Source organism: Sinocyclocheilus grahami, unplaced genomic scaffold (assembly GCF_001515645.1).
Source record: "Sinocyclocheilus grahami isolate Dianchi unplaced genomic scaffold, SAMN03320097.WGS_v1.1 scaffold294.1, whole genome shotgun sequence".
Lineage (NCBI taxonomy): Eukaryota > Metazoa > Chordata > Actinopteri > Cypriniformes > Cyprinidae > Sinocyclocheilus > Sinocyclocheilus grahami.
This window is the reverse complement of record NW_015505473.1, coordinates 950,590-965,602: the sequence shown is the minus strand read 5'-3', so window position 1 is coordinate 965,602 and position 15,013 is coordinate 950,590. Positions and strand designations below refer to the sequence as shown.

Sequence of the window (15,013 nt, the reverse complement as noted above, 5' to 3'; positions counted from 1 at the left end):
CATACAATGGTAGCTATTGGGAATCAGAAGTGCTTAGCTACCAACATTCTTCAAAATATCTTCTTTTGTGTTGCACAGATGGAAATCAGACAGGGTTGGAAGGACATGAGGGAAAGTAAATTATGGCGGATTTTTTTTATTTTTGGGTGAACTATCACTTTAAAGCCAAAGAAATCTCTAAAACACTCCTAATCAGCATGTGTAACCAGCAGAAAGTCTCATTTCAGAAGAAGGAAGCATTCTATTTTTACATTGAGCATCTAGCAAGAGTTCCTCATTCATCAGTGAGCACAGAGCTGAAATCAGGGACTCGCACTTACAAAACTTTTGTCTCAAATGCCTAATCATGATGCACTGTATCCACCCCAAATGCTGATAACAAAGCATGCCAGTTCAGTGAGATTTGTTGGGTGTGAACATTTCAAATTTTCAGACGTGGACATGCAGTTATGCATGTTAGACAACTAAAGACAGCCAATCTAGAAGTCAACGAGCACTGCAGTTTTTTTAGACCAGGAGAAATCGGCTTACCTACAAACTCTACCTGGAGTAAATTCATTGCCTGAAAATAATTCAATAATCTTTCAGAAAATTGTGCAATCAAGAGTACGTAAAGTAGTTTAAATCACATCATACATTGTTGAAGTTAAAATGCCATAAAAATGTAAAATGTGTTATTTTCACTTATTACATGGCTCTGTGGAATACTTGATTCTGATTGGTCAGTCGCGACATTCCGAGGTATGTTATGTAAGGGATAATGTACATCCAGCCGGTTGTTATCTCAGAATAAACCCTGACAGGGTGATCAACCTGAAGGGGTTTATTCTGAGATAACAACCGGCTGGATGAACATTATCTCGCTTATTACACGGCTAAAAAGATTTGTTTATACCATATATGTTGAAATGAATACTGAAGTCTTCTATTGTAACACGCGGTGGATAAGTGTTTTCAGTCACAAGATGGCACCAGACATTTAACGATAGCGGAGTGACTCGTTAAACATATAAGTAGTACCGGTCAAGAAAACTCGTAGTACCCGGATGAGTGGTGTGTTATTCAATTTGGCGGTTGTTATCTGGGAATAACATACCGCTGGATGGCGCGATTGACCAATCAGAATCAAGTATTCCACAGAGCCGTGTAATAACCCCCGATAACAAGAGGTAAAAGCTAATAACACGCTGTCGGCGCTGTACTCTTGCTTGAACTATTTTTTCTTGGTGGAAGCTTTGCGTTTGTTTAGCTAATAAAATATTAAAACTCGATTCAAAATGGTGTACAGTTATTTAATTATATCATCCTGGTATCGCGGACTCGCTCTCGTTTCATACAAACGCAGCTGCTGCCATTTTGCTACGATTGTTTTGTACGCTGTAATGGATTATAAGAGAACTAACAAACTGGTAAGGTTTTAAAAAATTTTTGTCAATTCTTTTATTGCCTTAATTATTTTTGTGGTGAAATGTTGTGTAATAAGTGGTTTGAATGCACCGTTTAATTAATGCACCGTTTAATTACCGCTTAAATGTCCGTCTAGTTTGAATTTGCCGCTTGCTTGCAACTGCTGTCTTCACGGAAGCGTTGCGTGCAAATATTTCAACTCAAATCAATATTCTGCGTCTAATTATTTACTTATGTGGCAAGTAGCTGTGTAATAAGCGGGATAATGTACATCCAGCCGGTTGTTATCTCAGAATAAACCCCTTCAGGCTGATACAAGACCCCTCTACTTCACGTCGGGGTCCTGATCACCCTGTCAGGGTTTATTCTGAAATAACAACCGGCTGGATGTACATTATCCCTTACATAATAACTACAACTGAATTGATTGAAAACAACAAACCTTGATTCTTGTCATATTTCTGAGACATGCAAAGAAAAATTTCCAGTCTTCTAATTTCTGTGTTTTATTATATTATATGATCTGAGAATAACATCACACATTTGAAATCTCTTCTTCTGCAAATTAGCATAATCACAATATAGCACAACCCATCCTACCTTATGACTTCATTTTAGGAGATATCAAACCTCTCAACTCTCAAAGTCACCACCTGACTGGAAATGTTGACTTGCATTCCCGGGGGCTTCATTTCGACATATGAAGCCTTAATCAACAGCAGCACACTGAAATGCTTAGCGTCAATCCTCATGATGTCGATTGAGGAAGAAGCCCAAAGGAACCTGATATTACAAATGACACAACATGGCTAATTATTTCCAGAGTGCTACTTAGAAATACACAAACACTGCAATTAGATAACACCAGTCCGAGTCAAACAAGGCAAATATATTAAAGGTCAAATCTAAATTATGAGGTCAATTTATTCATCCATTTTCCAGAATCCTGAATGTATCACAATAATATTACGCAGCACAACTGTTTTCAACTGTGTTAATAATAATAAATGTTTCTTGAGCAGCAAATCAGCATATTAGAATGATTTCTGAAGGATCATGTGACACTGAAGACTGGAGTAATGGCTGCTGGAAATTTAGTTTTTACATCACAGGAATAAATGACATTTCAAATGTATTCAAATAGAAAGCTACAACTAAAAAGCCATGATGTCCACATTTGAGTAATTCAACACATAAAGGAACAAGTGAAGCTCGATCTCTCGCAGAAGAACATCCTGTGTTTGTGCACACATGTGCACACACACATACAAGCACACACAAGCACAATTTGGTGAAACAAAAGGTTTGACACACCCATATATCTTCCTGTAACTATCAGAAGCACTTAGACTCATGTTATGTGAACATTAGCTGACATGAACACCTGAAGGCAGAAATCTACTAATTATTAATGGTTTAAGCTGTTAAAAAAAAAATCTCTGATCCCCAGACATGTAAATGCATGAAATAATCTGGCATGTATAATTGCAGACACACCTGAGTGTTTCATCTGCGAGCTCACAGAACAAGTCAAACCAGCTGTGTTATCTTGAGAAAACTCAGTGATGTTCAAGCTTTTTTTTTTAATTTATCCTCCTAAAACGTTTCTATATTTATAATATACTAGCTAACATTATGCATTATATTGAGTTTAGAAGCCCCTGGCATTGCCAGGCCGGTGCCCGGTGTTTGTCAATGTAACTGGAGCACCTGATGAAGTGGAGTTTCAAGATATATATATATATAGTAACAAAATGTCCCTGAGAACATTTCATGACACAGTCACAGGACACTGAAACATTGCAGCCACACCAGGGGCCTTCTAGAAAACAAGTGTATTCCTAGCTATACAAAAATCAATATATTTCATGCACTGCACATTCATAAATGCATTTTACCACTGTCTCTGCGGGTATGGCTCTCTGAAGTAGATGGAGAATTGTGTCATATAGGAATGCTGTTTTACATTTTCTGGGCTGGATGTGCAAACATGGCAGAGTTGGGTGATAAAACACTCATGGCGTTGAAGATTTACAGTTCATACAGTATCTGCGACACTAGACTGATTGGGGGCAATAATTCAGCTAAACTACAGGTCAGTAACTGGCAAGGGCTTTCAATGTCCACAAGAGGGTGGCAATGCTCCATTAGAAGCTAAAGCATGACAAGTATATTCTTGATGAATGGATTAGGAGTTTTATGCAGGCATTACACATATTGTTTTAGCAATTTGAACGAATTTCCATAAATTTTTCAGTCATTCATGGCTAACTGGATTCCAAACTTTGTTATTTATATTTAAAGTCCACTCTTTCTTATTAAAGGGGTCATATGATGCAATTTCAATTTTTCTTTTCTCTTTGGTGTGTTACAAGCTCTTGGTGCATAAAGAAGATCTGTAAAGTTGCAAAGACTAAAGTCTCAAATCCAAAGAGATATTATTTATAAAATTTAAGAGTCAACCACGCCTACCTAAAACGGCTCATTCTAACACGCCCCCACATGTCTACGTCACAATGTGGGAAGATTTGCATAACGCCGCCCAAATGTTCACACAAAGAAAGAAGGCGTAACTTTTATTCTCGCTTTAGTATTGTTGCTGCCGCCATGTCGTGAAGGCACTGTGTTTTTTCGTTGTGAAAGCGAAACTACTTTGTTTGGCCTTACAAAAGAGGATATCCGCTTTGTCATGCCTGGAGCTGATCCATGCAGGTCGCTGAGGAAATACATCAACTTCACGCTGTGGCACGCCGGATCGGCTTTCACCGTGGACAAAGCGGAGTCCAGCCCGGGGTCGTCACATGTGGTTGCCGCAAGCCCGCCAGACGCTCCTCCGTTGAATCCACCGGCCGCGCCGTTCTCAAGCCCGCCCGCCGCCGCTCACTCTAGCCCGCCGCACTCCGCTCACTCTAGGCCTTAGGCCTCCGCTCACTCTAGCCTGCCATGTGTTTCGTTGTGAAAGTAAAACTACTTTGTTTGGCCTTCCAAAAGAGGACACTAGAAATCAGTGGTTAAGTTGTATTTACAACACTGTTCCAGAACAGTTCAACCCAAATATTCAGATGTGTGCAGCACATTTTATGGAGGACTGTTTCCTGATCCTGGGAGAGTAGACTACAATGCCGGCTGTTCTGACTCACAGACCGTAAGTACTTTTTTTATATTTAAAGAATTTGCCACTGACAATTCAAACGCAAGTTTTGAGTAGTGTAGAGTAGCACTTGTTGTTTGTCATTTCTCCGATCACAAATGCAGACATGGCTTTGTTTACACGGCGCGATGCAACGCAACGAGTAAAAAGACAGTATAAGTCATTATAATCCGTAATTATGTCCCCACTGGATGCAACAAATGACTCATTTATAATGGGTTTTAATATTTTTGTCTCGTCGCTCCGGCCGGACAGGGCATCAACGCTTGAGGTATTCGGCCAATCACAACGCACTGGATAGCTGGCCAATCAGAGCACACCTTGCTTTTCAGACCGATGAGCTTTGTAAAAATCGAGCGCGTTTCAGAAAGGCGGGGCATAGAGGAGAAACAATAATGTACAGTATGTGGAAAATAATGTGTTTTTTTAACCTTAAACCACAAACACATTTCATTACACCAAATACACAAAATAATGCTATTTTTAGCAACATAATATGACCCCTTTAAAAATAATAATTTCACAGACATGACTTTCACAAAAGCAATTTCAAGCTAATTATTTTGCAGATAACCATACCTTTAAAAAAACGATTTTTTTCTATAGAAATTAACCTGATTTTGCCTTGAAAGCACAGCTTTAAAAAAATATATATATTTCCAGGTTTTCCATGACTGTGGGAACCCTCTGAAAAAAAAGGTACAAAACTGTCATTGGGGCGGTACCCTTTATAGAGATAATATTATGTACACTTTTGGTACTAATATGTAGCATTTACGAATACACAAGGTACAAAGACGTACCTTTTGCCAGCTTTGTACCCTGTTTCCCCTGATAGTGTAGCATATTTGAATTCTGTTCTGAATTACATTTTCAAAAGAAACTGTAAATTCTATCTTACCTGGAACCTTGAGGTCTGAGGAACATTGCCTTTTTGTAATGAAGTGTCACCTTTCTACAAAGAAGTTAAGACAGAAACAAAGAAAAGTGACTTAGCACCCTGTCAAAATTTACAATAACCTGAGGGTTCAACATGCTACTACCTCCAAAATGATGACTAAACAGTCTATCTGAGGAAGTATGCCGTTACAACTCTGAGTAAAAAGCATTAACGCAACCATTCTTGAGAAAATACTCTATTTCTGACATTTACTCCTATTTAACTAGACTCCATTTCAGTCATTTCTCGTTGACTTTTAGGTTGACACTTTGATGTTATGCAGTTCATAAGCCATATGACATTCTTTGAATTATCTAAACTTCTTTCTTTTCTTTTACAATTGCAAAGCGACTCCAGTATCCGGCACAACACTTGAGGAAACTTTACAATTCATGCAAACGCATTAAAACCCACTTTCACTACACTAAATCCGACAACGACCAACTTCTAATATAAACCTACTGTTTTTTAATAACTGAGCCTGTGTGTACAAGTACAAAAATCAACTTAATCCTTAAGTGTTTACATTTGTCAGCTCTTTAAAGGATCCTCCTTTGAGCACTACGACTTGTTTTATATTTGAAGTTAGTAGTTTTCTGTGCAGTTCAAATCATGGCACGACTCTGTTGCCCTTTCGGGCTTGAACTGATGGTAAAACCAAGCGGCAAACTCCCCCTCGCTCTCGTGAAGCCAACAAGGAAGTGACTTAAACTGTAATTCATCAACTGGCCGCTAGAGGCTGGCTGCAAAAGGGAGTCAGTTCCATAGACTCCCCATGTTAAAATTTACAACTTTACAACAGAAAAAAACATGTTTACAGCCTAGTTCAAAAAATGATTTTGGTCTATATAGCTAATTTTGCCCTTGAATGACAACTGTGAGGGGGTGAATTTTTTTTTATAACTCATCCGTTTAAATTATATTAAGCCTTCAAATTCTGCATAATTAAGGGCGTGGCCACTTGAGTGACAGGTGGATTGCCACTGCTGTCTCCACCGTCGAGCTAGGTGGGCGTGGCTTCAGCAACCTGCTCCCGCCTCTTTGCCCATTTTTGATTATCCGGGAGTGACGCGCGGTGACGCGCTTGCCAAGATGGCGACGGCCGGCTCCGCCTACTTAAGGCTTCAAAAATGCTCTTCGGAAATCTAGGGGTGACGTCACGGACACTACGTCCATGTTTTTATACAGTCTATGGGTAAAACTAACGATATTATTAACTGTCTTGATATTTACTTTGAAAGCTGACGCTCGCGATTATGGTATAAGGGGTGTTACATTTCCGACGCGTGCTTGCAGTGTTCGGCCAATCACAATGCACTGGGTCAGCTGGCCAATCAGAGCAGACTGCGCTTTTGAGAGAGGCGGGGCATAGAGGACCTACAATAATGTACAGTATTTGAAAAAGAATGTGTTTTTTGAACATTAAAGCATGTCAACATATTCTATTACACCAAATACACAAAATAATGATCTGTAAAATAGCATCATATGACCCCTTTAACAACAGACCTTATTTTACCCTAACATAAAACTTTCCGATGGAACAAGACGCAGAAAATTTGAATTTTTCTTCCAGGTTTTAGGACTCCGAACTGACCCGCTCTTAGTTTAGGCCTATTTTAAATCAGACATGTTGAATAAATTGCGCTTAAATTGCTACAGAGCCGCGCACATGACATGCGGGGGAAAATCGCAGCCACGAATTAATAATTCGTTTCCGCGATTTATAACTGCGAATTAGTACATCGTGGAAAGAAATTTGTCATGATATCTTTTATTTTTTCCCCACAACCCCATGTCATGTCAAATCGTGCTTAATTTCGCAATTAAGTAACTGTTTCGAATGATTCACATGTGTTCAGATTCACTAAAAAGAACCTGTTCATAAGAGTCGTTCATTCTGAAATCGGACCGTACACTGGTCACGCTGTAGGCTGTTTTGATTCACTGGGGGGGGAAACGACTCATATGAATCATTCGTTTGGGAATCAAATTTCAGTGGTTGCGCTATATGATCTGATTTGCCAAAGAGAACCGGCTCCTAAGAGTCAATCCTTCGAGAATCATTCTTTACTAGTCGCGATCGCGATGTATGCTTTGATTCACTCAAAAGAACTGAATCATAAGAGTCATTCGTTCAGGAATCGAACTTTGCTGATTGCTGTAGTTTTCGCTGTAGATTTAGTAAAACAGAAAAGTTCAGGAAACACAAGTTCTCACGTACTCAAAGTTCAGTTGTTGGTGAATGCACCCTCTGTAAAAAGGAATCGGTTCAGAATAATAACAGTTCCCAAGCTTAATCATTATGTTAACCTTTTACAGTGGTATACCGAATACTACAAGGTAGTGTAAATTGCATGTGGAAAAACATACCTCCTTGCTGTTTTTCTTACGACCATGACATCGCTTTCTGTGCGGCATGTCTGAGGAATATCACGGGCTTTAAAAACACGACACAGCTTCGCTTTCAGCAGAGGTGGGCTTGTGGCACAGTATTTGCTCCTCCTGCGAACTGTGAAAAATCAATCTGTGCCTGAGGCTTTGAGGAGGTCTGAGGTAAATCAAACCGTGTGTGAAACTTGCAGAGTCAAAGTGAATTTGCGTTTGTTTTGAGGCTATTGTGTGTGTGTGTGTGTGTGTGTGTGTGTGTGCATGCACGTTCTTTGTTCAAACAGTGTCTAACTTGAACGTACACAGATGTTTTTATTACTTGTATTTATAATTGTAATGTGTTGCATATGCATTTTCTGATTAAGCAAACACCCCCTCAAACGCTTCATTTTTCCTCTCCTCCCTGTCTTAAAGGGGTCCTATTATGCTCTTTCACAAAGTCTTGATTTTGTTTTGGGGGTGTACTAGAACAGGCTCTCATACTAGGTTGTTTGAAAAACACATTATTTTTAACATATTTTACATTATTACAACACCTCTCTCCTCAGTCTGGCATGAACGGCTCGAATAGTTCCTGTATCAAATGAAGGCCCGCCTTCTGAAATACGAAATGTGCTGTGATTGGTTAGCTGGGCCAGTGTGTGTTGTGATTGGCAGCACTCGGCGCCTGGTCGGGAAATGTCACGCCCCTTACCATAGCCGCCTGCTAGCTTCAGTGTAAATATTGCGTCCAAATCAAATAAATTTGAGCGAGATTTAAACCCGGATGATTGTAACCACTCTAAGTGCGTCTGCCTTGGGAAAGCTAGCTGTCTCTGACATAGTGATGCAGCTCAACCAGGTCTCCTCCCATTCGTCGATATTTATGATATCACAAATCCCGGAAAATATGCGTTGTAGTCCAAACGAGTCGTTCGTTGTAGTTTTTGAAAAGTGATTTCTGTTAAATAAAATATCTCCTTTTGAACTGGACTTTGAGCTTTGTAACTTTGCAGATCTTTTTTATGCTCAAACAGCAACATTACAGACTAACTCAAGTTGAAAAAGTGGAAACGCATAATAGGACCCCTTTGAGGAAAAGTTCATCACACTGTAATATTACTCATTTTCATCCGTGGAAAACAAAGGAGAAATTCTGAAGAAATGCACTCCATGTGTTTCAAATTAACGGGAGCTAAGGCTTTCAAATCTGAAAAAGGATGCAAACATTTTCTCTAGCGTCTGAAACCATGTAATCGCTAGCTCAAATGAGATTGGAATGACATGAGTGTGAGAAATGAAAGAAATCGAACTGTTTTCTCTGTATGTCTGTCTCTGGTTATTGTCTTCCTCAGACACACATGCAGAAGAAAAAAGAGAAACCCAGCTAGTATCCCCTCCTGTGTGAAACAGGCTCTGTGTTTTTCACCAGAAGCAACAGATGTTGCAGGAAATGCTCTTGAAAGATTTCCTGCCAGCATTCTTGAGCTCATGCTGGAGATATTATACACCCGGATCTCGCTCCGAGAAAGCTACTGGTGAGTCACACAGGTGTGACACAATTTTTCTCTTGTTCTTCACTTAAAATGATTTCCCCTCAGTTCACTTTCCTGCGACAAGATGATTGATTCATGCTGCATTTTAATCTTCTTTGTCTTAAACCCAATATATCCTTCAGATTTGATGGTGTAGAAACAGATTGTTACTCAAATCTGTCTTTTCCTCAGACACACATGCAGAAGAAAAAAGAGAAACCCAGCTAGTATCCCCTCCTGTGTGAAACAGGCTCTGTGTTTTTCACCAGAAGCAACAGATGTTGCAGGAAATGCTCTTGAAAGATTTCCTGCCAGCATTCTTGAGCTCATGCTGGAGATATTATACACCCGGATCTCGCTCCGAGAAAGCTGCTGGTGAGTCACACAGGTGTGACACAATTTTTCTCTTGTTCTTCACTTAAAATTATTTCCCCTCAGTTCACTTTCCTGCGACAAGATGATTGATTCATGCTGCATTTTAATCTTCTTTGCCTTAAACCCAATATATACTTCAGATTTGATGGTGTAGAAACAGATTGTTACTCAAATCTGTCTGCCAGTTAACTGCGTAGTGAAACTAATTAGATAAACTGAAGATAATGGGAATAAATATCTCTTCTTAATTAAGTTAAGTTGAAAGAAATATCAATGCTTTGTTTGTTAGGGTAATTAATTAACTTAAAACTAAATTCTCATTAATGAATAGGGTTTTTTCACATGAAGGCTACTGCTGCATTTTTGTTCCATACTAACCTCTGTTGGCAGATTTTTTTTTTGACTGACCCTATTAAAAATGACTGCTATTAGTATGCTGATTGATTTTATTTTATTTTATTTTTTATTTTTTGTTTGCAATAATCCACTGACCATAATAATGTCCACCAGAATATAGTTGCTGCAATTATTGTTACCACTGCAATTTTTTTTCCAAAACATTTATTTATTTATTTATTTTCCAGGGTTGTCAAAAAGTTACCACAGTTTTATTATAACTGTAATAATAACTATAGATACAGCTGTCTAATTAAAAAATTGCTTGCAAGAATTCACCACTGGATAATTTTGTTTCAGATGGACCTTTATAAAATAGGTGTTTAATTGTCTGAGAATATGGTTAGAATATTCATGTTACCCATAGACTGACCCTATTAAAAATGACTGCTATTAGTATGCTGATTGATTTTATTTTATTTTATTTTTTATTTTTTGTTTGCAATAATCCACTGACCATAATGTCCACCAGAATATAGTTGCTGCAATTATTGTTACCACTGCAATTTTTTTTCCAAAACATTTATTTATTTATTTATTTTCCAGGGTTGTCAAAAAGTTACCACAGTTTTATTATAACTGTAATAATAACTATAGATACAGCTGTCTAATTAAAAAATTGCTTGCAAGAATTCACCACTGGATAATTTTGTTTCAGATGGACCTTTATAAAATAGGTGTTTAATTGTCTGAGAATATGGTTAGAATATTCATGTTACCCATAATTAAACACATTCTGTGTTGGTGATTTAAGCCTCATAATAAACAACACATTGCCATAAAATTCCAGCAGGTGGCGAGATTACCCTATTTCTCAGTTCGTTTTCTACATTGCAAATTGATGTAATAAATTAGATGCTATGATCATTTACTGTTTATATTATTCATTGTATTTGTCAAAACCCAAAATGATAAAAAATAAAATACAGTTTAATCCAAAATAAAACATTTGAAGTTGTCTCCTTATATATTATGCCTGATTTAGATTATATTTGTATAACAAAATAGTACAATAATTGTGCACAAAAATATTGTTCAGTGGAAAAGTCATTTCTATAAAGAGACCATTAAACCATGTGTCTTAATGATTTAATATTGTGTACATGAGGATGTGTCATGATGAAGTAATGGCCACTTCTGCCACCTTTTTATTTACATCATCACTGTTGGTTTTCATTTCCCAGCAATCTATAATGTAGTCAGTAATGGCAGCAGCCAGGAAGGCAGTGTGACTCATTCTTCACAGAACACCCTGAGGAGAAGTAAAATATTGTTCAGTGGAAAAGTCATTTCTATAAAGAGACCATTAAACCATGTGTCTAATGATTTAATATTGTGTACATGAGGATGTGTCATGATGAAGTAATGGCCACTTCTGCCACCTTTTTATTTACATCATCACTATTGGTTTTCATTTCCCAGCAATCTATAATGTAGTCAGTAATGGCAGCAGCCAGGAAGGCAGTGTGACTCATTCTTCACAGAACACCCTGAGGAGAAGTGAAGCCCCATCCACACTAAAACCTGCCATACCGGTAACATCCTGAGTGGAGCCCTCATGTTTGCAGGATCCTCTAAACGTTTGATAATTACAGACACCCTGTGATAGTGATAACATTCACAAAGGCACTAGCGGCCGAGGCTTTGCTGTCCGTTTGAATGAGTGTGTGTCTTTATCTGTGTGGGGATGAAGGTCCTCTGCCTCAGATAAGACAGAAGGGACACAATCATTTAAAGGGGGCTGCTGGCTCGACTCTTTTTAATTCATTCAGTTCTCAAGGCACCACTGTAGTATCTATTGACCTGTAGTTCATGAAATCAACTGTTTGTTTTGTGACCACGCCAGTGGCTGGGAGTATTGATTTACTAAAACTAAATTAAATGAACAAGTCTTTCATTTACAATTACGTGAAACAAATACGTGACTTACATGTACTTGTCTTCACAACCAATGAAATCCTTTTTAATTTATTGAAATGATAATGAATGTTGAGCTAATTTATCTGACATGCGTTATGTCAAATTGAGTGACAAATTTGCATTGTTATTGTTAAAACGTTAAAAAAAATGTTTTGTTTAAAAAAGCTTATATATTCATATAATTTTAAAATACAACTATTAATTAAACTGAAAAAAAAACTTAAAGAACTTGTGTTGTATATAAAGATGAGAAATATTTTTTATATAGGCCTACTATTTATATAATATATGAATTACTGAAATAAAAATAAACTAAAGAAGCTAAACAAAAATCTATAGAAAAAATACTTATAATAAAATTTATAAAAGATTAAATGAAACAAGGCAAAATAAAAATTACTGAAATGTAAGCTAAAACTAAAACAATACTAGAAAATATAAAAATATGAATAAATATTATAATAGTACATAAATTATACTATAATAACTCTGCAGATTCATTGGGGTATGGAAACCTGAAAATGGTAACTTCTAAATGAACTATTTAGAATCTTTATTGGTTAAATCAGGTAACAATTGCAGAAAATTTTTTTTTTTTACAGTGTAGGGTTCCCTTCGAACGTCGACCTGCGTCCTCTAGGGGTCGCTATGGGGAACTCCTCGTCGTGACCCGTGTCTGAAGCATACATTGAAAAAACACCAACAACACGTTGGCCGGCGACAGCCATGACGTCACTACCGTTGCGACTATAGTATAAATAGGTACCGGGAGAACACATCATCCTCTTCTTCGTCTTCACTGACCGTTTTGTTTGAAGCGTGCATTTCCATGGTAAGAGCGATCTTTATTCCTTCATTATGGCTAGCACTAACAAGGCGTTTAGAGGATGTGTGCATCCGTATCGTCGTTATTTGACATCTGATGACACATGCGATCTCTAAGTTTTTTTGTTTGGGCGAGGAGCACGCACACGATGTCCTCGAGAGGGCAATCTGCATTCACTGCGAGCGTTTTCCAATGAAAAAGCTCCGCTCTCGTTTGTCTCTCTTTTCGGTGCCGAGGCGCTGAGGAAAATGAGCTTGTGGGGATCGCAGGTGGATCTGGCCGATGAGTTTAAAGAGGGGCTTTCCCCCTTGTGCTCGTTGGCTGTGGACGAGATTGAGCCGCTGAAGGATAATGTTATTTAATTTAACATCGTCTGATCCAGGGGCCTGTGCTCTGCTGAGTTCGACCCAGGAAGAGCAGTTGATGTATGAGGAGGGTAAAGAAGCTGAGGCTGAGCCTTCCCAATCCTCCTGCCCTGCGTATGATGAGTTTTGGAAGTTATGGATCACGCCATGGCGAGGCTTGACTTGCCATAGAAGCGGGCCAAGAAAGTGACATCGCAAGGTCGTCTCGATGAATGCTATCTTTCTGGCCATAACCCTCCAGCTCAGGTGAGCCTTCCTTTCTTCCTGATATCCATACAGAGACCGAGAGGAAATGTTTGAAGCGTGCATTTCCATGGTAAGAGCGATCTTTATTCCTTCATTATGGCTAGCACTAACAAGGCGTTTAGAGGATGTGTGCATCCGTATCGTCGTTATTTGACATCTGATGACACATGCGATCTCTAAGTTTTTTTGTTTGGGCGAGGAGCACGCACACGATGTCCTCGAGAGGGCAATCTGCATTCACTGCGAGCGTTTTCCAATGAAAAAGCTCCGCTCTCGTTTGTCTCTCTTTTCGGTGCCGAGGCGCTGAGGAAAATGAGCTTGTGGGGATCGCAGGTGGATCTGGCCGATGAGTTTAAAGAGGGGCTTTCCCCCTTGTGCTCGTTGGCTGTGGACGAGATTGAGCCGCTGAAGGATAATGTTATTTAATTTAACATCGTCTGATCCAGGGGCCTGTGCTCTGCTGAGTTCGACCCAGGAAGAGCAGTTGATGTATGAGGAGGGTAAAGAAGCTGAGGCTGAGCCTTCCCAATCCTCCTGCCCTGCGTATGATGAGTTTTGGAAGTTATGGATCACGCCATGGCGAGGCTTGACTTGCCATAGAAGCGGGCCAAGAAAGTGACATCGCAAGGTCGTCTCGATGAATGCTATCTTTCTGGCCATAACCCTCCAGCTCAGGTGAGCCTTCCTTTCTTCCTGATATCCATACAGAGACCGAGAGGAAATGGAAGAGGCCATTTTCCTCACGCATCCATCGATTCAAGCATACGAGTTATGCCAACATCGAGGCGATGCGCGAAAACGGCTATGATAAGATGCCTCCCGTAGAAGAGACGCTGGCTAGCTATCTCTCTATGGTGAGACATCCTCTCTTAAGACTCCCTCCTGACCATCTAAGCCCCTTAAGGATACATCTCGCTTGAATGGCAGGGCATATGCAGCAGCAGGTCAGGCTGTCGCTTCATTGCGCACGATGGCGGTGCTCCACGAAGGTCCAGGTCTGAGCCCGAAATGATGAGTTTTGGAAGTTATGGATCACGCCATGGCGAGGCTTGACTTGCCATAGAAGCGGGCCAAGAAAGTGACATCGCAAGGTCGTCTCGATGAATGCTATCTTTCTGGCCATAACCCTCCAGCTCAGGTGAGCCTTCCTTTCTTCCTGATATCCATACAGAGACCGAGAGGAAATGGAAGAGGCCATTTTCCTCACGCATCCATCGATTCAAGCATACGAGTTATGCCAACATCGAGGCGATGCGCGAAAACGGCTATGATAAGATGCCTCCCGTAGAAGAGACGCTGGCTAGCTATCTCTCTATGGTGAGACATCCTCTCTTAAGACTCCCTCCTGACCATCTAAGCCCCTTAAGGATACATCTCGCTTGAATGGCAGGGCATATGCAGCAGCAGGTCAGGCTGTCGCTTCATTGCGCACGATGGCGGTGCTCCACGAAGGTCCAGGTCTGAGCCCGAACAACACAGGTC

General features: G+C 39.6%; 1 long non-coding RNA gene across 1 annotated transcript in view; it reads left to right on the top strand.

Moving 5' to 3' along the window:
* The first annotated feature begins 1,041 nt into the window (after positions 1-1,041).
* The window catches only part of LOC107600929 (uncharacterized), a 19,777-nt gene continuing 5,805 nt past the window's right edge, over positions 1,042-15,013 (top strand). The window contains exons 1-2 of the long non-coding RNA XR_001610859.1: positions 1,042-1,144; positions 4,026-4,032. This is a non-coding gene — a long non-coding RNA (uncharacterized lncRNA). The remainder of the gene's footprint in view (positions 1,145-4,025; positions 4,033-15,013) is intronic.